Source organism: Bufo bufo, chromosome 5 (genome assembly GCF_905171765.1).
Source record: "Bufo bufo chromosome 5, aBufBuf1.1, whole genome shotgun sequence".
NCBI classification, from domain to species: Eukaryota; Metazoa; Chordata; class Amphibia; order Anura; family Bufonidae; genus Bufo; species Bufo bufo.
In genome coordinates this window covers 24506264-24531272 of record NC_053393.1, presented here as the reverse complement: position 1 = coordinate 24531272, position 25009 = coordinate 24506264, and the positions used below count along the sequence as shown (strand labels likewise).

Here is a 25009-nt window from a genome sequence, read left to right as displayed (position 1 = left end):
GGGCACACTGCGCACGCGCAGCCGCCCTCTATTCATTTCTATAGGCCCGTCGAAAAAATAGCCGAGTGCACTCCCATTCACTTCTTCGGGGAGAGCGCTTGGTGGTGGCCGGACTGGAGTCCTCCAGCCACCACTTTCCCTACTTCGTTCTCAATATGGATATCCTACCGATATGCCCCCATTGTCTCAGATGAGAATACCTCTTTAAAATAAAAACAAAAAGTACTGCCCCTCTACTCCTCGGCCCACTGAGGAACAGTCAAATAAGCACAAAATCACATCATATATTGACAATACTTATGATCAGGGTCATATCTTGCTCTAGGCACTGGAGGTCCAATGCCTGTGGTGGCGCTATATGGAGAACGGCACTGGAAATTGTAAAAAATATGAATATATTCCACTTTTTTGGCGGATCCTTCCCTTGGCTCTGCCTGGGAGGGTGGATCCTTTGGGAAGACAATGAATTCCTTAGTGACTCTGCTTAATTTGGAGAATCTGGTATCTGATTAATTTAGAGAGTCTTTTCAACTTACAATATCTGATTTGGGGTTCTAGTCTGAGGTCTGAATAACTTTAGGGTTCTGGGTCTGGGGTCCATTTAAGATAGGTTGTTCTGTCTGGAGTCCGGTGTCAGATTAATATTGGAGGACTGATTAATTCAGGGGGTCAGAATTAGTTTAAAGATCTGATTTAATTATTTAAGGGGTCTGGTCTGGGGGTTTGATTGATTTTGACAGTTTGGTGACAGCTCGTGTAGGAGGACTATTAGACTGTGACCTCTGAGACAATCAGTGCACTTGCCTCCTGAAATACTCTGTGCAACTGGTAGCCTGCTTGTTCCACCATGTAACACAACATATGTGACCTCACAGAATTTGAACAATCCTCTTCTGAAATACTCTGTGCTTCTTGGAGTCCTTTTTAATTCAAGGACTCCTTCAAGAATACTTTGCATATGTGTCAGGAAAGATAGACGTGCAGTCATAGAACAACTTAGAATATAGAAAGATGAGAAGCCATAGGCAGTGTAGGTAGGTAGGTGACAATGCTTTTGTTGTACTGGGGGCCGGGAGCTCCAAGATGCACTTCCTTGGAATATTAGTAGATTGTAGTTGCGACACTGTTTAAAGTATCTCCAACTGCTGTGGAACTACAACTCCCAACATATTCTGACACTGGCCTATATTTATTGATCAGCATTACTTCCAACACTTGGTCCACACATTTTTTGCACCCCACACATTTTTTGAACCCCACACATTTTTTGAACCCCACACATTTTTTTGAACCCCACACATTCTTTTGAACCCCACACATTTTTTTGAACCCCACACATTTTTTTGAACCCCACACATTTTTTGCACCCCACACATTTTTTGCACCCCACACATTTTTTGAACCCCACACATTTTTTGAACCCCACACATTTTTTGCATCCCACACATTTTTTGAACCCCACACATTTTTTGCACCGGAAGAAACCTTTTAATTACCCTTTTCTCTTTTGGTGTTTGGCCTGCGTGGTACTAGTAGCTATACATTTAGTGCATATCGCATGTCCGATATTTTTCGCTTTGCTATAAGTAAATCTACTATTCTACTACTATTTTATCCTCCTTTAAAGTGTCCCGATACTTGAAAACTATTTTCTTAAAATGCGATACCTGACTATTGTATGGTATAATGATAGGCGGTATTATAAACTCTTCCTCTATTTTATCTTCTTTAATTTCCCTGTCTTCCGGTAATATCTGTCCGGTAATTTGGCCTATTTCTGTTTTTTGTTGTATAAATTTCTCCTGATCGTAACCCTTAGTTTTTAAATCTCTTTTGCATCAGTTCTGCTTCCCTTTCATAATCTTCTGTTTTTGTACAGTTCCTTTTAATGCACATAAATTGACTCCTTGGTAGGTTTTCTAGCCAGCGGGGTAGAGGAAACTATTCGCATCTGCGGGTTTATTATATGTTTTCGTACATATTTTTCCATCCTCAATGTATATTGTTAAGTCCAAAAACGGTATTTCTTTGTTACTGTAGTTTGGTGTAAACTCTAGATAAAATTCATTTTTATTTAACTCTTTAAAAAATTCCTGTAATTTTTCTTCTCCCCCCTTCCCATATAAAAAACACATGATCAATAAAACTCAGATTGATCAGATCACCAGGGCTATCTCCTAACAGTGGGGTGTATTGCATGCATTTATATTTGTAGGGAGAGCGCGGTATCGCTTAGTACATTGTGTATCATTCTCCAATTTATTACTGTGACTATAAGACATCAATGGTGACATGTAACACAGCGTAATTCTCCACTGGTGTGCACCACAGACGGTCCATGAAATGTGACCAATTGTAAACAGAAAGAATAGGATGCATCGTGCACATCAGCCATACCAGCAAAAACATAGAAAGTACTCTGAAAAAAACTGTAAAAAAATAATCCACTACCAGTGCAAAACAAAATTTACAATAACAATACAAAGAAACCAGTGTAACAAGTTCTATAGAGCAGAGAGACGCTACAGGAACATGACTGGTATAAAAATAACTCTAATGTAAACCGAGGACAGACAAGCAAACAATAAGAAAAACACAGAATGTACTACTCAGCAAACAGTCACCCCAGAGTAACTGATCTACACTCACCTAAAGAATTATTAGGAACACCTGTTCTATTTCTCATTAATGCAATTATCTAGTCAACCAATCACATGGCAGTTGCTTCAATGCATGTAGGGTTGTGGTCCTGGTCAAGACAATCTCCTGAACTCCAAACTGAATGTCAGAATGGGAAAGAAAGGTGATGTAAGCCATTTTGAGCGTGGCATGGTTGTTGGTGCCAGATGGGCCGGTCTGAGTATTTCACAATCTGCTCAGTTACTGGGATTTTCACGCACAACCATTTCTAGGGTTTACAAAGAATGGTGTGAAAAGGGAAAAACATCCAGTATGCGGCCGTCCTGTGGGCAAAAATGCCTTGTGGATGCTAGAGGTCAGAGGAGAATGGGCCGTCTGATTCAAGCTGATAGAAGAGCAACGTTGACTGAAATAACCACTCGTTACAACCGAGGTCTGCAGCAAAGCATTTGTGAAGCCACAACACGCACAACCTTGAGGCGGATGGGCTACAACAGCAGAAGACCCCACCGGGTACCACTCATCTCCACTACAAATAGGAAAAAGAGGCTACAATTTGCACGAGCTCACCAAAATTGGACTGTTGAAGACTGGAAAAATGTTGCCTGGTCTGATGAGTCTCGATTTCTGTTGAGACATTCAAATGGTAGAGGCCGAATTTGGCGTAAACAGAATGAGAACATGTATCCATCCTCTGATGGCTACTTCCAGCAGGATAATGCACCATGTCACAAAGCTCCAATCATTTCAAATTGGTTTCTTGAACATGACAATGAGTTCACTGTACTAAAATGGCCCCACAGTCACCAGATCTCAACCCAATAGAGCATCTTTGGGATGTGGTGGAATGGGAGCTTCGTGCCCTGGATGTGCATCCCTCAAATCTCCATCAACTGCAAGATGCTATCCTATCAATATGGGCCAACATTTCTAAAGAATGCTATCAGCACCTTGTGGAATCAATGCCACGTAGAATTAAGGCAGTTCTGAAGGCAAAAGGGGGTCCAACACCGTATTAGTATGGGGGCACTAATAATTCTTTAGGTGAGTGTATTTAATTATACACAGGAGATGCCCAGGTTATACCAGCATTGTCCATATCACTATATACAAGAAGATGTATAACTTATACCAGCTGTACATATATAATTCTATACAGGAGATACCCAGGTTATACCAGCTATACATATATAATTATATACAGGAGATACCCAGGTTATACCAGCATGGTCCATATCACTGTATACAAGAATGTGTATAAATCTCGGTTCACATTTCATTTGATCTATATGTCAGACGTATAGATATGCAGAATTTCCTGATGTATGTATACCTCTGATGTATGTCTCTGTATTATCATACTGTTGTTTTAGTTGGACATTGTGACAAAAAACCCCCCACAAAAGATCCTTGCGACCTTGACGAAGGCCACTCTTTTGGTTGCCTCAATCTGGTGAAAAGGGGAACCTATCGATGTGTTTTCTATGTCATAGTAACTGATGAAAGCAGAAAAGCAATTTAAAAAGGGAAAAATCTGTAAAACACTAAAAAAAATTAGGCAACATAATACAAAATAGAAACAGGTCTGATACAATGTAACCATAAGAATCAATTTGTAAATATTTGGTGAAAATAAGAAAAAAATTGTTAAATCTGTCCTCAATTGCACATTTCTTTGTTTTACCATTTTGCCTCTAGTAAAAATAATACCGTATATAGATTTATACCTCTATACAGAGAATGTATTGTCTATGTTTTTATAGTAATGAAATCTGTACACAGAAATATTTCAAAAAAATCTGTTTATGTTTTATGATTTAATCACAGGGAACGACCTGTTTAAAACGTAGCCTTTAATCTAATTATAGCATAAAATAACAAAACTCCCACAGACATACATAGAAAAGGAACAAAAAAGAGAATATATCCTTGATGACATGAACAATTATACTTGTAGTTGTCCAGAAGTGCGGGTCAGGTTGAACTGGGGGGACAGAAAAGAATTCTAATCTTTCCCTGTTCCTGGCCCTGGGCTAAATAGCCCTGCCTAAGAACGGAATGGCCGCCCTGATAAGGACGATCCCGTATTCTGGAACCTCCATATGTTTTATGATTGTAGATTTTTTTCTATTTCCTTTCCATGATTACAAGGGCAGCCAAATTTCAAAGCTGCCTGTCTTCTCTGTCAGAAATGATATGTGGAGATGACATATCAAAATTTATGGAAGAGTACTGTGGGCATGCTCTGTTACCTAGGCAGAGGTCACTGTGCAGTGAGGGGGACTATATAAGCTCTGGCCATTACTTATTGTAAATGATGTTATCCTGTATTATATACAATATAGACGTCATGTGATGCAGTGTAAGAGTGGTCCAAAATCTTATGATGAAATCCCCTAGTGGGAATTATGTAAAATATAAATGAAAAATAATAATAAGTAACAATAAACAATATTAGGATACTTTAGAAAAATTACAAAAAAATGAAAAAATACTAATTTACAATTAAAAATATTTCATTGTTTTCATCATTGTGAAAAAAACCCTATATATAACTGGTATGGCTGCATCCATAACAATTTGAACTATAAAAGTTTCTAAAATGTAACATATAACCCATAGGGTGAAATCCATAAAAAGTAAGCAAAAAACAAGAAAAAAAACATAACTGCCAGTTTTTGCTCTCCTCGCCTTTCAAAAAAATATAATAACAACGATCAAAAAGATGCATGTACCCCAAAATAATGCCAATGAAAACATCAACTTAACCAACAAAAACTTAGCCCTATCACCTCTCCATCAACAGAAAGATAAACAAATAAAGGAATTCAAGAGGGGCCTGGATGTATTTCTGGAGCGTAATAATATTACAGGCTATAGCTACTAGAGAGGGGTCGTTGATCCAGGGAGTTATTCTGATGCCTGATTGGAGTCGGGAAGGAATTTTTTATTCCCCTAAAGTGGGGAAAATTGGCTTCTACCTCACAGGGGTCAAAATGATCACTACACCCCTAGATAAATTCCTTGAGGAGTTTAGTTTCCAAAATGGGGTCTTTTGGGGGATAACCTATTGTGTTATCTATCTGGAAATAAAAGTGCAGTTTTAGGGTTCAAGCACAGAAGTTCCGTTTTTGTCCGGTCGTCTCTCGGCATGTTTGCCGTGCTGCGGACGCATATCCCGCCCGTCCCCATCATAGTATACGGGGCTGGAGTGGACTTCCGGCAGCACACATGGGCTAGCGTTAGTACGGATCCGGAAGGCTGTTCCCCTGCCAGAACAGCCTGCGGGACCCTGGTATTGCTAAGGCCCCTTTCACTCGAACTATACGGATTGGCTCTGGGTGCGTTCAGTGAAACTCGCACTATTTTGCAAGCAAGTTCACTCAGTTTTGTCTGCTATTGCGTTTAGTTGTTCAGTTTTTTCCACGCGGGTGCAATGCGTTTTGATGTGTTTTTCACGCGCGTGATAAAAAACGGAAGGTTTACAAACAACATCTCCTAGCAACTATCAGTGAAAAACGCATTGCATCTGCACTTTCTTCCGGATGCAATGCGTTTTTCACTGAAGCCTCATTCACTTGCAGCATACGGGTAGGTTACCCGACACTGCTAGAATGTAATGTGTGTTTCCCTTTAAGCCAGTTAGGCCTGCAGCAGGCAATTCATATTTCAGCCAGCAGAGGGAGCCCCCTGGTTAGTATAAATAGGCTAGGGCCTAGCCTAGGAAGGGAGTTCAGAAGTTTCCAGAGTCAGTGCTGGAGTTTCTAGAGCCTGAGGAAACTGAGAGAGAGACAGAGGCAAGTCAAGAAAAGCAAGAGGTACTCAAGACAACAGAGGAGATACTTGATAGAGATAAAACCAAGGATATACGCCAGAGCTAGGGCATTGGACCTTGGAGAAGAGTTTCTATGTTCCAGGATCAGTCAGGAATAGAGTGCAAGCTGCCTGTACTGCAAGTCCTGTGTTTAACACTCTAAAGTCACCTTGCTATATATATATATATTGCCTGCATCAACTGTATTGAAAATCAACTGTCTTCAAAGGAACTGCGCTTCCGTCAATGTCCCTAAATGATGACTACTAAGTTTGAATTCTGTTTTAACATCACGTGGTTCCTCAGTTATTCCTGCTATCAGCAAACGGCGTGCCACCGTTTAATTGGCACTGGCGTCACGAACATTTCTCATCATCACCTGCCCTTGCAGAGAGTCAGCCGTCTCAGGTTAGTGTCTATTGCACTACAACACCCAGGAACATTTCTACACCTAACTTGAGTACGCTGCACCTCTCACGAACAGGATACGCACGCTTTCTAGTGCAAGAAGCGTGAACTTTGTGCCTTATACAGTTGCCCTGTGACCAAAGTGACAAATTGCCTGTTTTATTAAAGTGGACTTTGTGGACTGAAAAACATACCCAAAGTGTGCCTAAAACCTCCAAAAAGCGCTGTGCAGTGTTGCGCTATCAAGAGGAAAGAAATCGCCACACCGGAGTGTGGTTTTATGGACTTTTTATCATCCTGCTTGCTGTCAGTGAATAGACAGCGGATTTTGCTAAAGATGGCCGCTGAGCTTGCTGAATTTACTGCTGCGTCATCTTCATCCCGAAATAGCGGGAAAAGTTGGCGCCTTTTTGATGAAAAAGCGGGAAAAGGTTCAAGGTCAGGCGCCACTGCTTATCTGGACATTTGCATGTCTGCCAGCATGGACTCCGCCTTCCCCATACTGGAATACCTGGGGGGCGGCCTCCCAGTGCAATGGGAGGATCTGGCTGATCTTATTGGCGCCACCCTGTCGCTCTCCAGAGAAGGATCGAGCATGTTGGAGAGTGAGCACTGCTTTGCTGCCACGTCCGCGCCTGAAATACCGAAAATGAATAATGTTGGTGTAGAGCCTGAGGACGCTCCACCGGCCTACTCTCCGGGACCGGAGAGACCCGCCTGCCCGCCACTGGGGAAAGAACTGGAGCTCCATTATGGCTCTTGGAGAGACTTCTTTCAGCCCTCTTTCAAGTGGTCCTCATTAATGGCAGAGATCCGGGAGGCCGCTATAAAGCGGAATACAAAGACTAAAATATATTATGAGGAACTGACCAAGACTATCCATGAATGACACACCAACACCCAACCCCGCCTGGAAAGGAGAAAGGGGTTGGTGGTGTCCTTTGACAAAACCCGTGGCTACGGGTTCATACAAGACTACCTAACTGGCAGAGACTTATACGTCAACAGGAGATCTGTTAAGAGAGACTACCTCCCTTCGTATCAGCATAGCCTCCGCGAAGGAGAGGAGGTGGAGTTCACCCCTGCCGAGAGCCTGAGAGGCCCATATGCGACTGCTGCGAGCCGTCCCAAGCGAGAACCTGAGGACTGGGAGGCAGAAGAAGACTACTCTGGCTGCGAGCGGGAACCTGAACGCTCTCCAGAACAGGCCCACCACGCCTTCCAGGAGCGAGGCTCCTTCATTGGGCCTAATGTCTTCTGGCAGCCAACCGTGTTGGAAAAATGGGTGAGCCCCTATCCTTCCCCCGAGCTGCCTCGACGGGAGAAGACAATCCAGGACTTAGAAAATTTAAAAGGACTCAGCGTTACCCTGGAAAATATCCGTAAAGGTCGGAGACCAGATGCGCCACCGGAGCCTGCAGCGGCCGCGTCCGACTCATCGTGTACTGTACCTGCGCCGGCGGCGCCAGCAGAGGACAGCCATTCCGACACGGAAAGCATCGGTGACCAGATTGTCCGGCTGGAGGAAAAGTTGCGGGAGCTGCGCAAGATTGCCACCGCCAGGATCCAGACGCCGCCTAAAGGAGACGAGGTAAGGGTGCCTGTCACCACCCGTAAACCACCGTCTGCTAACACTGCTCCGTCCAGGCCCCAAAGAAGACCCACTATTCCTGGGAATTGCTGCACAGAGCCCACCGGACCGCTTACGGCGGCAGTACCCAGTGCAGCACAACCCACAATCATTATGCTGGGACCGGTACGGTCCACAAGAGTGTTTACCCCTAGGCCTATGGGGCCAATACCTATCAGGGGCCCCTTCACCTTGCAGCTGCCCCCTGGCACCGTGATGTGGGCACATCCTCCTGTAGAAGACTACTACAGGCCATATTTGCCAGCAGAGCCAGGTGATTATGACATGCCACTGTGAATCAGCCTGCTAGGCCTTTGATTTATTTTGCTAAAGAATGATGTTGAAAGCTTAACCCTTCCAGGACAGGAGTCCTATGTTTCTTGGTCGTTTGTTGCTGCTGCCAGTTTATCCACGGCTCAGTGGTAGGTGTTAACCACTGAAGTATTAAAGTCAACGAAGCCAAGTTTGTTTCCAGGACCTCCTGCCTGCTTTTGCTATCCCACGCCAAGTTGTGCCTGTTCCTTTGTTGCACCTTTTACCCTTAACCCCCTTTTCAGGTTGATCAGGGGTATTACAGCACTTGTTTTATATTGTGCAACTTGATACTAAGGAACTGTGCCCGGAGATAGACTCAAAAGAACCTGAGCCTCTGAGATTCTGACTCTTTTTTAAAGGAAATGTGCCCAGAGATGGACTCCACCGCATGAGAGCCTCTGTGATTTATAGGAAAGTAACCTGGGTACGGACTCATATTTGTTTTTTGAGCCTCCAAGAACTTTTATACTGTTTTACCATTTCTTGCTGTTCTATTAAGGACAATTTGCACATATGGACTATCCTGGTATTAATGTCACGCTGTGCCAGGTCAGCGCCCCAGTTCCATTCACTATCCTGAGAGAAGAGAACGACGCCCCTTGTCACCACCCTTCACCTTTGCCAATTGGACCTGATATGAATGTAAATGCAGATGAATTACATATATGTATGCCTGCATGTGTCTTTTTCTGTTTCAGGTAAAGATTCCAGTTGGGCGAGCCCTGATGGAGTACGAGGTCGTACTCAGCTTAAAGCAGTGGGGTATGTAGTGTACGGGGACTGTAATGCCCGTCACTACGGAGGGGTCACTTGTGTGCTGTCGTCCCCCTTATTTATGGGGAAGTTGGTATAAGTCGTCTTTATAAAATGTAATGTAATGTAATGCTTAAGTTATGTACTATGTTATGCCGGTTCAGGAAGGTGTGTGAGTACGAGGCCTTACTCACGTTAAAGTCTGGGGGTGTGCAGCATACGGGTAGGTTACCCGACACTGCTAGAATGTAATGTGTGTTTCCCTTTAAGCCAGTTAGGCCTGCAGCAGGCAATTCATATTTCAGCCAGCAGAGGGAGCCCCCTGGTTAGTATAAATAGGCTAGGGCCTAGCCTAGGAAGGGAGTTCAGAAGTTTCCAGAGTCAGTGCTGGAGTTTCTAGAGCCTGAGGAAACTGAGAGAGAGACAGAGGCAAGTCAAGAAAAGCAAGAGGTACTCAAGACAACAGAGGAGGTACTTGATAGAGATAAAACCAAGGATATACGCCAGAGCTAGGGCATTGGACCTTGGAGAAGAGTTTCTATGTTCCAGGATCAGTCAGGAATAGAGTGCAAGCCGCCTGTACTGCAAGTCCTGTGTTTAACACTCTGAAGTCACCTTGCTATATATATATATATTGCCTGCATCAACTGTATTAAAAAATCCACTGTCTTCAAAGGAACTGCGCTTCCGTCAATGTCCCTAAATGATGACTACTAAAGTTTGAATTCTGTTTTAACATCACGTGGTTCCTCAGTTATTCCTGCTATCAGCAAACGGCGTACCACCGTTTAATTGGCACTGGCGTCACGAACATTTCTCATCATCACCTGCCCTTGCAGAGAGTCAGCCGTCTCAGGTTAGTGTCTATTGCACTACAACACCCAGGAACATTTCTAAACCTAACTTGAGTACGCTGCACACTTCTATGGGGCCAGGGCTGTGTGAAAAACGCAGAATATAGAACATGCTGCGTTTTTCACGCAACGCAGAACTGATGCGTTAAAAAAAAACGCTCATGTACACAGACCCATTGAAATGAATGGGTCAGGATTCAGTGCGGGTGCTATGTGTTCACATCACACATTGCACCCGCACGGTAAAAATTGCTTGTGTGAAAGAGGCCTAATGTGAAAGTAGCCTAAGGCTTGGTTCACACGAGCGTTCCCGGAAAATGTGTGGGTGCGCTGCAGGAACACTCGCGATTTTTCCACGCGAGTGCAAAACATTGCAATGTTGAGCATTTTTGGTACCCAAACCCGAACTTCTTCACAGAAGTTCGGGCTTGGGATCGGTGTTCTGTAGATTGTATTATTTCCCCTTATAACATAGTTATAAGGGAAAATAATAGCATTCTGAATACAGAATGCAAAGTAAAACAGCGCTGGAGGGGCTAAAAAAAATAAAAAAATAATTTAACTCACCTTAGTCCACTTGATCGCGATGTCGGCATCTCCTTCTGTCCCCTTTGCTGAACAGGACCTGTGGTGAGCATTAATTACAGGTTAAAGTCCTTTGGTGACGTCACTCCGGTCATCACATGATCCATCACATGATCTTTTACCATGGTGATGGATCATGTGATGACCGGAGTGACGTCATAAAGGTCCTTTACCTGTAATGAATGCTCACCACAGGTCCTGTTCAGCAAAGGAGACAGAAGGAGATGCCGACATCGCGATCAAGTGGACTAAGGTGAGTTAAATTATTATTTATTTATTTTTAACCCTCTCCAGCGCTGTTTTACTATGCAGTCTGTATTCAGAATGCTATTATTTTCCCTTATAACCATGTTATAAGGGGGAATAATACAATCTACAGAACACCGATCCCAAGACCGAACTTCTGTGAAGACGTTCGGGTACCAAACATGCGCGATTTTTCTCACGCGAGTGCAAAACGCATTACAATGTTTTGCACTCGCGCGAAAAAATCGCGGGTGCTCCCGCAACGCACCAGCACATTTTCCCGCAACGTCCGTGTGAACCCAGCCTTAGTCTTCCAACATCCTCAAAAAAAAGGATGTTTATAAAATGTTACCAATTTAACGGAGACATGCGGTAAATATTAAATATTAACTTTTTTTCTATAAAATGCGCACAAAACACATCATCCAAATTTTACCACTAACATGAGGAACAATGTGTCACATAAAAGCAATTGCAGAATCACTTAGATAACTAAAAAGGTTCCAAAGTTATTATTATCACATAAAGTAACTCATGTCAGATATGAAAATGTGTCTTTGTCAGAAAGGATAAAGCTGGCTGTGGTCAAAAAGGGTTAATATAGACAGTGAAATAAAAAAATATTTTAAAAAATGAAAAATATTTTTAAGATAACATTTCTGATTACACATCCCTTTAAAATGCCACTTAAAAAAAAAGAGGTGAAAACCGTATACCTGGTGTACCATGCAATATACTATACAGCTACATAGAATGCAACATAAGGAAAAGTTATGAGCGATACAGAAATAAATAAAAAATCACTCCTAAAGCCCTAGTGCTCCAGATTAACCCCTGTAGATGTAATTTGTATCTTAGCGCAGTACCTCGGGCAGCCTGCAGATGTCACTCCTGCTGTGTTCAGAACCTTGTGAATAAGGTCTCTATATATAATGTAAATGCAGCTATTGGGACTTGTATCTTTTTGTGGTTTTTCTGCTGTGGAAGGGTCATAACTACAGGGTGTGCAGAGGTTGAAAGACGTTTCAGCATTTGAGGCTTCAAAGTGACAAACCCCTATGTGCAACATCCTTGGCTCGACAACTCTGACATCATAGAGATCATTGTGGTCTCCCTAAAAGCATCTTCCTAGGTTTTGAATCAGAGGCCTTTTTTTTGAGCGTTAAATAGTTTTGTCAATTACCGTCTTGAGAGAAAACTGCAACTTAGAACTATTAGTACTAATAGTGCACAAGAGTCTTCAGTCTTACAGATAGTACTGCCTCCCTGACTCTCCCTGTAAACTATGTAGGTACAGATAGTACTGCCTCCCTGTCTCTTCCTGTACATGATGTAGGTACAGATAGTACTGCCTCCTCGTCTCTTCCTGTACATGATGTAGGTACAGATAGGACTGCCTCCCTGTCTCTCCCTTTAAATGATGTAGGTATAGATAGTACTGCCTCCCCGTCTCTTCCTGTACATGATGTAGATACAGATAGTACTGCCTCCCTGTTTCCGCCTGTAAATGCTTTAGGTGCAGATAGTACTGCCTCCCTGTCTCTCCCTGTAAATGCTGTAGGTACATATAGTACTGTCTCACTGTAAATATTGTAGGTACAGATAGTACTTCCTCACTGTCTCTCCCTGGAAATGATGTAGGTACAGATAGTACTGCCTCACTGTCTCTCCCTGTAAATGATGTAGCTACAGATAATACTGCCTCCCTGTCTCTCCATGTAAATGATGTAGGTATAGATAGTACTGCCTCCCTCTCTTTCCCTGTAAATGATGTAGGTACAGATAGTACTGCTTCCCTGTCTCCCTCTGTAAATAATGTAGGTACAGATAGTACTGCCTCCCTGTCTCCCCCTGTAAAAGATGTAGGTAAAGATAGTACTGCCTCCCTGTCTCTTCCTGTAAATTATGTAGGTGCAGATAGTACTGCCTCCCTGTCTCTCCATGTAAATGACGTAGGTATAGATAGTACTGCCTCTCTGTCTCTCCATGTAAATGATGTAGGTATAGATAGTACTGCCTCCCTCTCTTTCCCTGTAAATGATGTAGGTACAGATAGTACTGCCTCCCTGTCTCCCCCTGTAAAAGATGTAGGTATAGATAGTACTGCCTCCCTGTCTCTCCATGTAAATGATGTAGGTATAGATAGTACTGCCTCCCTGTCTCTCCATGTAAATGATGTAGGTATAGATAGTACTGCCTCCCTGTCTCTCTATGTAAATGATGTAGGTATAGATAATATGGTCTCTCTCTAAGTATAAAGACGCCAGTGAGGAAAAACATAGCCCTTGATGCTTTCGACAAATACAACAACAATATCCCAACCCTTCTGAATGTAACATGTCAGCCATAAAGGCTTCTAGGATAGGTAATCAATATTAGATCTCCGGGGCACCGACCCCCGACACCCCTGCCCATCAGCTGTTTGAAGATACTGCAGCGCTCAACCACACGGGTCATCAATATAAAAAAGCATATAACCCCTTTAAAAGTACCACTGCCACAAGAAATATTTTGTAATGTGACTTCTATCCAAAAGCTGTCTATATGAGTTGGCTGAAAAACTGTGCAAATACTGAGCAGGAACTGGGAGACACCAGTCATTGTCTAACTGCAGACTAAACGCCACCAGAAAAAGAAATGATACAACAAATATAAATCTAAACCCATCCTCAAGACTATTACAACCCGGAAAAATGTAATAATATTTATATTAACTTCACACGGATGATGAGAGTATACAATATTACTCTCCACGCTTCTATACACAATGTCTTAAATATTTTGTGCTTCATCTTGGCGACGTTTCTAAACCATCGTCATCTAAACTATCCATCCTAGATTATCCTAAATCCTGCTCCCAGTCCCTTCACAGTAGGAATCTTAGAAGAGCAAGACTTGGGCATCAGCTAATCACAGGCTCCTATCTGACAGATCTGTTTCTGACTTTTTGGATCTCAGGAGCTTAGATCAGGGATCCTGTTCGTCACCTAAGAAGCTTTATACCTACCTTGTGATTGGAGTTAGAATATGGGTGATTCTTTGCTTATCTAGCTGATACATGACTAGTAAAGTCTTGCTCTGTGCTGATGAGCTCAAGTAGACTGGAACAGGCTTGGAATCTTAGATTAGATGACACTCAAGTCATGTAACAAGACACCTACTATAAGTGGCTGCAAACAGTTTGCCTATCTTTGCCATAAAGTATTGCCTACCTATCTCACATAAATATGCTGATGAGGTCCAAAAGGCAGCAACAGATCTGTCTACAGATAAGTGACCATGTTTAAAGAATCCTTAAAGGTGTATTCCAGTTGTTTCAAGTAACCCCCTATCCACAGAATAGGGGATAACAATTAGATCAGTGGGGTCCTACCACTGGGACCCCTACAAATCACAAAAATAGGGGCCCCGCACCCCCTGCAGCCACCCTGAAATGAACAGAGCAGCCAGTCGGGCATGAGCGCTAGACTCTGCTATCTCTGGAACTCCCATAGAAATGAATGGAGTGGCCATGCATGAATGAGTAAGTCAAGTAAATGGCAGTGTAGTCATACTGAATGACAAACTCAGATCTTCTACATCTACACATATATTTCTTTGCACCAAAGCATCAGAGTCATTGCAATCAGCTGATATGTGCTGGTGAATTGTAGAGTAAATGCTTGAAATCTTTGGTGTTGCAGGGGAGCTGAGAACATTTATCACAATCAGCGTTTGTCCGTTGCTTTCAGTAACGCTTGTGGAGCTCTGGAACTTAATTAGAGATTCATATTGGGTCAAACTACCCCAATCGGAAATATAGTATTTATCAAATGCAAAAAACCTGTTCTTAAAATATATCTTCGTAGGGGTCTAAGCTCTGGTTTTCAGATACAGAAATCCAAATCCCATGTATTGACATAGAGATAATGATACAAATTGAGCTGCATGCAACCACCACTAGGGGAGCTCAGGAGCTTAACATATACAGATATATGCAGCCACCACTAGAAGGCACCCAGGAGCTTACTGCATACTGTATATATAGCCACCACTAGAGGGAGGTCAGAAGATTACTGCATACAGATATATACAGCCACCACTAGAGGGAGCTCAGGAGCTTACTGCATACAGATATATACAGCCACCACTAGAGGGAGCTCAGGAGATTACTGCATACAGATATATACAGCCACCACTAGAGGGAGCTCAGGAGATTACTGCATACAGATATATACAGCCACCACTAGAGGGAGCTCAGGAGCTTACTGCATACAGATATATACAGCCACCACTAGAGGGAGCTCAGGAGATTACTGCATACAGATATATACAGCCACCACTAGAGGGCACTCTGCAGCTTAACATATACAGATATATACAGTAGAGAGGGATCAGGAGCTTACTGCATACAAATACACTCACCTAAAGAATTATTAGGAACACCTGTTCTATTTCTCATTAATGCAATTATCTAGTCAACCAATCACATGGCAGTTGCTTCAATGCATTTAGGGGGGTGGTCCTGGTCAAGACAATCTCCTGAACTCCAAACTTAATGTCAGAATGGGAAAGAAAGGGGATTTAAGCAATTTTGAGCGTGGCATGGTTGTTGGTGATGGTTTCACAATCTGCTCAGTTACTGGGATTTTCACGCACAACCATTTCTAGGGTTTACAAAGAATGGTGTGAAAAGGGAAAAACATCCAGTATGCGGCAGTCCTGTGGGCAAAAATGCCTTGTGGATGCTAGAGGTCAGAGGAGAATGGGCCGACTGATTCAAGCTGATAGAAGAGCAACGTTGACTGAAATAACCACTCGTTACAACCGAGGTATGCAGCAAAGCATTTGTGAAGCCACAACACGCACAACCTTGAGGCGGATGGGCTACAACAGCAGAAGACCCCACCGGGTACCACTCATCTCCACTACAAATAGGAAAAAGAGGCTACAATTTGTACAAGCTCACCAAAATTGGACTGTTGAAACTGGAAAAATGTTGCCTGGTCTGATGAGTCTCGATTTCTGTTGAGACATTCAAATGGTAGAGTCCGAATTTGGCGTAAACAGAATGAGAACATGTATCCATCTTCTGATGGCTACTTCCAGCAGGATAATGCACCATGTCACAAAGCTCCAATCATTTCAAATTGGTTTCTTGAACATGACAATGAGTTCACTGTACTAAAATGTCCCCACAGTCACCAGATATCAACCCAATAGAGCATCTTTGGGATGTGGTGGAACGGGAGCTTCGTGCCCTGGATGTGCATCCCTCAAATCTCCATCAACTGCAAGATGCTATCCTATCAATATGGGCCAACATTTCTAAAGAATGCTATCAGCACCTTGTGGAATCAATGCCACGTAGAATTAAGGCAGTTCTGAATGCAAAAGGGGGTCCAACACCGTATTAGTATGGTGTTCCTAATAATTCTTTAGGTGAGTGTATATAAAGATATCACTAGGGGAAGCTCAGGAGATTACTGCATACAGATATATACAGTCACCACTAGGGGGAGCTCAGGAGCTTACCGCATACAAATATATACAGATATCACTAGAGGGAGCTCAGGAGTTTAATGCAAACAGATATATACAGCCACCACTAGAGGGAGCTCAGGCACCTAATGCAAACAGATATATGCAGCTACCACTAGGAGGAGCTTAGGAGATTACTACATACAGATATATACAGCCACCACTAGAGAAAACTCAGGAGATTACTATAGACAGATATATACAGCCACCACTAGAGGGAGCTCAGGAGATTACTACATACATATATATGCAGCCACCACTAGAGGGAGCTCAGAGGATTACTATATAGAGCTATATACAGCCACCACTAGAGGGAGCTCAGGAGCTTACTACATACAGATATATACAGCCACCACTACAGGGAGCTCAGGAGGTTACTACATACATATATATACAACCATCACTACAGGGAGCTCAGGAGATTACTGCATACAGATATATACAGCCACCACTAGAGGGAGCTCAGGAGATTACTGCATACAGATATATACAGCCACCACTAGAGGGAGCTCAAAGGATTACTATATAGAGATATATACAGCCACCACTAGAGGGAGCTCAGGAGATCACTGCATACATATATACTGCATATATTTTATATAGATATAAATATCGATTTTTTTAAAATTCAGGTATAATTGCAGAAATTTGTACCTTACATGTAGGGCTGTGAACCCCATCCAGCTGTTCATGAATTCTTATGATCTTGTCTCCAAATATTTTACATTTAAACTTGAGAATCTCTGGGGGATAAATGGAGAAAGAGAGAGAGAGGGAGAGGTAGAGATCGTCACTGACGTAATTATATTTAATCGCAACCTTACTGATGTACTTTACATATCAGTGGCCATAATATACAGTCAAATAGAACAAAGATAGTTAGATGTGGACAGATGTCGTCCCTGTACAATGGATGCAGCTGGTGCTTAGTATACAGCGGTCAGTGCTCTACAGCACTGCGGTTCCTGTACAATGGATGCAGCTGGTGCTTAGTATACAGCGGTCAGTGCTTTACAGCAGTGCTTTCCCTGTACAATGGATGCAGCTGGTGCTTAGTATACAGCGGTCAGTGCTCCACAGCAGTGCGGTTCCTGTACAATGGATGCAGCTGGTGCTGAGTATACAGCGGTCAGTGCTCTACAGCAGTGCGGTCCCTGTACAATGGATGCAGCTGGTGCTTAGTATACAGCGGTCAGTGCTCTACAGCAGTGCGGTCCCTGTACAATGGATGCAGCTGGTGCAGAGTATACAGCGGTCAGTGCTCTACAGCAGTGCTGTCCCTGTACAATGGATGCAGCTGGTGCAGAGTATACAGCGGTCAGTGCTCTACAGCAGTGCAGTCCCTGTACAATGGATGCAGCTGGTGCTTAGTACACAGCGGTCAGTGCTCTACAGCAGTATGGTCCCTGTACAATGGATGCAGCTGGTGCAGAGTATACAGAGGTCAGTGCTCTACAGCAGTGCGGTCCCTGTACAATGGATGCAGCTGGTGCTAAGTATACAGCGGTCAGTGCTCTACAGCAGTGTGGTCCCTGTACAATGGATGAAGCTGGTGCAGAGTATACAGCGGTCAGTGCTCTACAGCAGTGCAGTCCCTGTACAATGGATGCAGCTGGTGCAGAGTATACAGCGGTCAGTGCTCTACAGCAGTGCAGTCCCTGTACAATGGATGCAGCTGGTGCAGAGTATACAGCGGTCAGTGCTCTACAGCAGTGCGGTCCCTGTACAATGGATGCAACCGGGGCTGAGTATACAGCGGTCAGTGCTCTACAGCAGTGCTGTCCCTGTACAATGGATGCAGCTGGTGCAGAGTATACAGCGGTCAGTGCTCTACAGCAGTGCGGTCCCTGTACAATGGATGCAGCCGGTTCTGACTATACAGCGGTCAGTGCTCTACAGCAGTGCGGTCCCTGTACAATGGATGCAGCTGGTGCAGAGTATACAGCGGTCAGTGCTCTACAGCAGTGCGGTCCCTGTACAATGGATGCAGCTGGTGCAGAGTATACAGCGGTCAGTGCTCTACATCAGTGCTGTCCCTGTACAATGGATGCAGCTGGTGCAGAGTATACAGCGGTCAGTGCTCTACAGCAGTGCGGTCCCTGTACAATGGATGCAGCCGGTTCTGACTATACAGCGGTCAGTGCTCTACAGCAGTGCTTTCCTTGTACAATGGATGCATATGGTACAGAGTATACAGCGGTCAGTGCTCTACAGCAGTGCAGTCCCTGTACAATGGATGCAACCGGGGCTAAGTATACAGCGGTCAGTGCTCTACAGCAGTGCTGTCCCTGTACAATGGATGCAGCTGGTGCAGAGTATACAGCGGTCAGTGCTCTACAGCAGTGCGGTCCCTGTACAATGGATGCAGCCGGTTCTGACTATACAGCGGTCAGTGCTCTACAGCAGTGCTTTCCTTGTACAATGGATGCATATGGTACAGAGTATACAGCGGTCAGTGCTCTACAGCAGTGCAGTCCCTGTACAATGGATGCATATGGTACAGAGTATACAGAGGTCAGTGCTCTACAGCAGTGCGGTCCCTGTACAATGGATGCAGCCGGGGCTGAGTATACAGCGGTCAGTGCTCTACAGCAGTGCTTTCCCTGTACAATGGATGCAGCTGGTGCAGAGTATACAGCGGTCAGTGTTCTACAGCAGTGCGGTCCCTGTACAATGGATGCAGCTGGTGCAGAGTATACAGCAGTCAGTGCTCTACAGCAGTGCAGTCCCTGTACAATGGATGCAGCTGGTGCTTAGTATACAGCGGTCAGTGCTCTACAGCACTGTGGTCCCTGTACAATGGATGCAGCTGGTGCTGAGTATACAGCGGTCAGTGCTCTACAGCAGTGCAGTCCCTGTACAATGGATGCAGCTGGTGCTTAGTACACAGCGGTCAGTGCTCTACAGCAGTGCGGTCCCTGTACAATGGATGCAGCCGGTTCTGACTATACAGCGGTCAGTGCTCTACAGCAGTGCGGTCCCTGTACAATGGATGCAGCTGGTGCTTAGTACACAGCGGTCAGTGCTCTACAGCAGTGCGGTCCCTGTACAATGGATGCAGCTGGTGCTTAGTACACAGCGGTCAGTGCTCTACAGCAGTGCGGTCCCTGTACAATGGATGCAGCTGGTGCTTAGTATACAGCGGTCAGTGCTCCACAGCAGTGCGGTTCCTGTACAATGGATGCAGCTGGTGCTGAGTATACAGCGGTCAGTGCTCTACAGCAGTGCGGTCCCTGTACAATGGATGCAGCTGGTGCTTAGTATACAGCGGTCAGTGCTCTACAGCAGTGCGGTCCCTGTACAATGGATGCAGCTGGTGCAGAGTATACAGCGGTCAGTGCTCTACAGCAGTGCTGTCCCTGTACAATGGATGCAGCTGGTGCAGAGTATACAGCGGTCAGTGCTCTACAGCAGTGCAGTCCCTGTACAATGGATGCAGCTGGTGCAGAGTATACAGCGGTCAGTGCTCTACAGCAGTATGGTCCCTGTACAATGGATGCAGCTGGTGCAGAGTATACAGAGGTCAGTGCTCTACAGCAGTGCGGTCCCTGTACAATGGATGCAGCTGGTGCTAAGTATACAGCGGTCAGTGCTCTACAGCAGTGCAGTCCCTGTACAATGGATGCAGCTGGTGCTTAGTATACAGCGGTCAGTGCTCTACAGCAGTGCAGTCCCTGTACAATGGATGCAGCTGGTGCAGAGTATACAGCGGTCAGTGCTCTACAGCAGTGCGGTCCCTGTACAATGGATGCAACCGGGGCTGAGTATACAGCGGTCAGTGCTCTACAGCAGTGCTGTCCCTGTACAATGGATGCAGCTGGTGCAGAGTATACAGCGGTCAGTGCTCTACAGCAGTGCTGTCCCTGTACAATGGATGCAGCTGGTGCAGAGTATACAGCGGTCAGTGCTCTACAGCAGTGCGGTCCCTGTACAATGGATGCAGCTGGTGCTTAGTATACAGCGGTCAGTGCTCTACAGCAGTGTGGTCCCTGTACAATGGATGCAGCTGGTGCATAGTATACAGAGGTCAGTGCTCTGTATCACTTAGGATATGTTTAGATACACCAGCCCAAAAGACTGTATTGACAGATGATAGCCTTAAATCCACTGGACAGTATCACCTATGATAGGCTCAGATACAGTGGCTTTTCAGTGAGTATCAAACATGCTAGGCTTTGAGGCTTTGGCTCAGCAGACAGTATCATATACAGTATGAAAGGATTAGCTACAGTGGCTGAACAGACAGTATCACACACAGGGTTAGATACAGAGGCTCAGCAGATGGTATATACCACATGATAGAATTTGATACGCAGCTCATCCGACAGTAGTATCACATATGATAGGCTTAGATACAGCCACTTGTCAGTATCACACATGCTAGACTTAGATTCGCAGATCAGCAGACAGTATCACACAGGATAGGATTAGATACACAGCTCAGCAGACAGTATCACACAGGACAGGATTAGATACATAGCTCAGCAGACAGTATCACACAGGATAGGATTAGATACACAGCTCAGCAGACAGTATCACACAGGACAGGATTAGATACACAGCTCAGCAGACAGTATCACACAGGAGAGGATTAGATACACAGCTCAGCAGACAGTATCACACAGGATAGGATTAGATACACAGCTCAGCAGACAGTATCACACAAGATAGGATTAGATACACAGCTCAGCAGACAATATCAAACATGATAGGATTAGATACACAGCTCAGCAGACAGTATCACACAAGATAGGATTGGATACATAGCTCAGCAGACAGTATCACACAAGATAGGATTAGATACACAGCTCAGCAGACAGTATCACACATGATAGGATTGGATACACAGCTCTGCAGACAGTATCACACATGATAGGATTAGATACACAGCTCAGCAGACAGTATCACACAGGATAGAATTAGATACAGCAGCTCAGCAGACAGTATCACACAGGATAGGATTAGATACAATGCTCAGCAAATAGTATCACACATGGTAGGCTTAGATACAGTGGCTTATCAGATAGTATCACACATGATAAAATTAGATACACAACTCAGCAGACAGTATCACACATGATGGGATTAGATACATTGGCTTATCAGACTGTATCACACATAATAGGATTAAATACAGCAGCTCATCAGACAGTATCACACATGATAGGCTTAGATACATCCACTCCGTATGAGTGATACATTAGGACACAGGATAGTCTCTCTACTGATGACCCGTTGATATCATGTCTCATCTTCCCTCCACTTACCGCAGGTGCAGACGGTCCCGGCCACAGATGTTCGGAGATGAAATGACAGGACGGTCTGCGAGAAGCCCAGGGATACAGGATCCAGCCCTCCGTTTACTTTGGCATTGACGTCAGCTGCTCCTCTGCATCCTCTGCTAAGTTTAGGATAAGGACGTCCTTAAAGGACAAGAAAAAAAGCCTATGTCTGGGAACTGCTGGGCGGCCTCAGGGAAGATCAGAAGGCTAGCAAAAGTCTTAGCACCATCAGTAACATCATTCTCTATCACTGCAAAAGTCTTAGCACCATCAGTAACATCACTCTCCATCATTGCAAAAGTCTTAGCACTATTGGTAACATCACTCTCTGTCTATGCAAAAGTCTTAGCACCATTGGTGACATCACTCTCTGTCACTGTAAAAGTCTTAGCACTATTGGTGACATCACTCTCTGTCACTGTAAAAGTCTTAGCACCATTGGTGACATCACCCTCTATCACTGCAAAAGTCTTAGCACCATTGGTGACATCACTCTCTATCACTGCAAAAGTCTTAGCACCATTGGTGACATCACACTGCACTACTGCAAAAGTCTTAGCACCATTGGTGACATCACATGCACTACTGCAAAAGTCTTAGCACCTAACAAGTGACACTACATTCATGTAATGTTTGACATGGTGTTAATCAGGAGGGAAGCCTAAAACTCCTGTGCCCCATTGTACAAGTCTTAGTACAGTTCGATGACATCATCCTGTACCCACGATGCCCTCATTTATAGAGTGAGATTTTACTGCCAGTACATATACCGCATATCCTATATAATAAAAGTGCAGTGTGAGTGTGCTATGTCCATGTGTGTGTCACCAGTTTTGGACTGGGCATGCGCGGGGGGGCAACCAATCAGGACACAGTGCTCCACATGCAGCCGCACTGCCCACAGCATCGCGCTGACCAATCAGGACACTGCGCTGACACTCTCCTTCAAATAACTGTTTAACCCCTTCCTTAGGGACCGCTGTCTGGAAGGGGCTAACCATGGGGCCTCTGCTCTGCCCTGGCAGCGGCCTGATGCTTGAAGGGTTAATGCCCCCCCGCACACAACACCCCCGCCACCCTTTCAAGATGCAAAGCGCGCAGCACCCCTGCCCCCCCTTTCAAGATGGCAGAGAACACAGCACCCCCCCCCACCCTTTCAGGATGGCAGAGCGTTAGCTGTAATTTAGAGTGTTAGCTGTAATTTACAGCTAACACTCTGCTTGAAACAGCCGACATCGGTGCTGGCACCAATGGTGGCCGTTTAACCCCTTCCATGCCGTGGTCTTTAGGGACCGCTGTATGGAGGGGCTAACCATCGGGCCGCTGCTCTTCTGTGGCAGCGGCCGATGCTTGAAGGGAAAACTGATGGAGGGAGCTCCCTCCCCCATCGGGCCGCTGCGCTGAGGCAGCGTCCCGATGGTTACCATGGCAACCGGACGCCTTCACAGACATCCGGATTGCCGTGGTATATCTAAGCCCTAAGGCTTAGTGTGAGTTCAATACTATATAGTGTACTGCAGTGTATTGTAAGCCATCAGACCCACTGGATCTTCAAGAACCAAGTGGGTTTGGGTCCAAAAAATGTAAAAAAAAGTGAAAAAAGTGAAAAAAAAAAAAAAAAATTCCTATATCGACACATAATTGGTTAAAAAAGAAAAAAAAGAAACATGTTTGGCATCGCTGCATCCGTAAGGACCTGATCTATAAAAGGATCGTGTTACTTTAACTGCATGGTGAATACCATATAAAAAAGAAAAAGAAAAACTATGATGGAATTGCACCCACCACACTTCCCAAAAAATTGTATAAAAATTGATCAAAATAGTCATATGTATCCAAAATTAGCTCAAACCGTGACCTCATCCGACAAAAAATGAGCTGCTACATAAGCCAATCATCCAAAAAATTTAAAATATATGGCTTTCAGAAAATGGAGACACAAAAACATTCTAATTTTTAAAAAAAATGCTTTTATTGAATAAAATAAAGTTTAAAAAATGCACATATTAGGTATCGTCATGTCCATAACAACCTGCTCTATAAAAATAGCATGTGATACAACCCATCTGGTGAACACCATAAAAAATAATTTTTTTAAATTGGCCAAAAATTTATTTTTTATCACCTTACATCACAAAAAGTGTAATACCAAGCAATCAAAAAGTCATATGTGCCACATAATGGTACTAATCAAACCGTCATATCATCCCGCAAAAAATGAGACTCTAACTAAGAAAATCGCCTAAGAAATAAAAAAAATATGGCTTTCAGAAAATGGAAACTCAAAAACATTATTATTTTTTCAAAAATGCTTTTATTGTGTAAAATAAAATAAGAAAATGCACATATTAGGCATCGCTGTGTCCGTAACAACCTGCTCTATAAAAATTGTATGTGTTCCAACCCGTCTAGTGAACGCCTTAAAAAAAATAAAAAAGTGCCAAAAAGCTATTTTTTATCACCTTACATCACAAAAAGTGTAATACCAAGCGAACAAAAATTCATATGTGCCCCAAAATGGTACAAATCAAACCATCTTCTCTTCCAGCAAAAAATGAGACCCTACCTAAGACAATCGCCCCCCCAAAAAAAAATATATGGCTTTCAGAAAATGGAAACACAAAAACATAATAAAAAATAAAAAAATTTATTGTGTAAATCCAAAATAAAATAAAAAAAATAGACTTAGGGCTCTTTCACACCTGCGTTATTGTCTTCCGGCATAGAGTTCCGTCGTCGGGGCTCTATGCCGGAAGAATCCTGATCAGGATTATCCTAATGCATTCTGAATGGAGAGTAATCCGTTCAGGATGCATCAGGATGTCTTCAGTTCCGGTACGGAACGTTTGTTGGCCGGAGAAAATACCGCAGCATGCTGCGCTTTTTGCTCCGGCCAAAAATCCGGAACACTTGCCGCAAGGCCGGATCCGGAATTAATGCCCATTGGAAGGCATTGATCCGG

At 44.0% G+C, this 25009-nt stretch overlaps 1 protein-coding gene across 2 annotated transcripts in view; it reads right to left on the bottom strand.

The window, feature by feature from the left end:
* GPR20 (G protein-coupled receptor 20) overlaps nt 1–22146 on the bottom strand; it is a 73806-nt gene extending 51660 nt beyond the window's left edge. The window contains exons 1-2 of one of the 2 annotated variants that reach the window (XM_040432189.1): nt 22033–22146; nt 17420–17508 (exon numbers count right to left, since the gene is read on the bottom strand). The gene's annotated coding sequence lies outside the window, so the exon portion shown is untranslated. The remainder of the gene's footprint in view (nt 1–17419; nt 17509–22032) is intronic. The other variant, XM_040432190.1, reaches the window with a different exon arrangement.
* Between the last annotated feature and the right edge of the window lie 2863 nt (nt 22147–25009).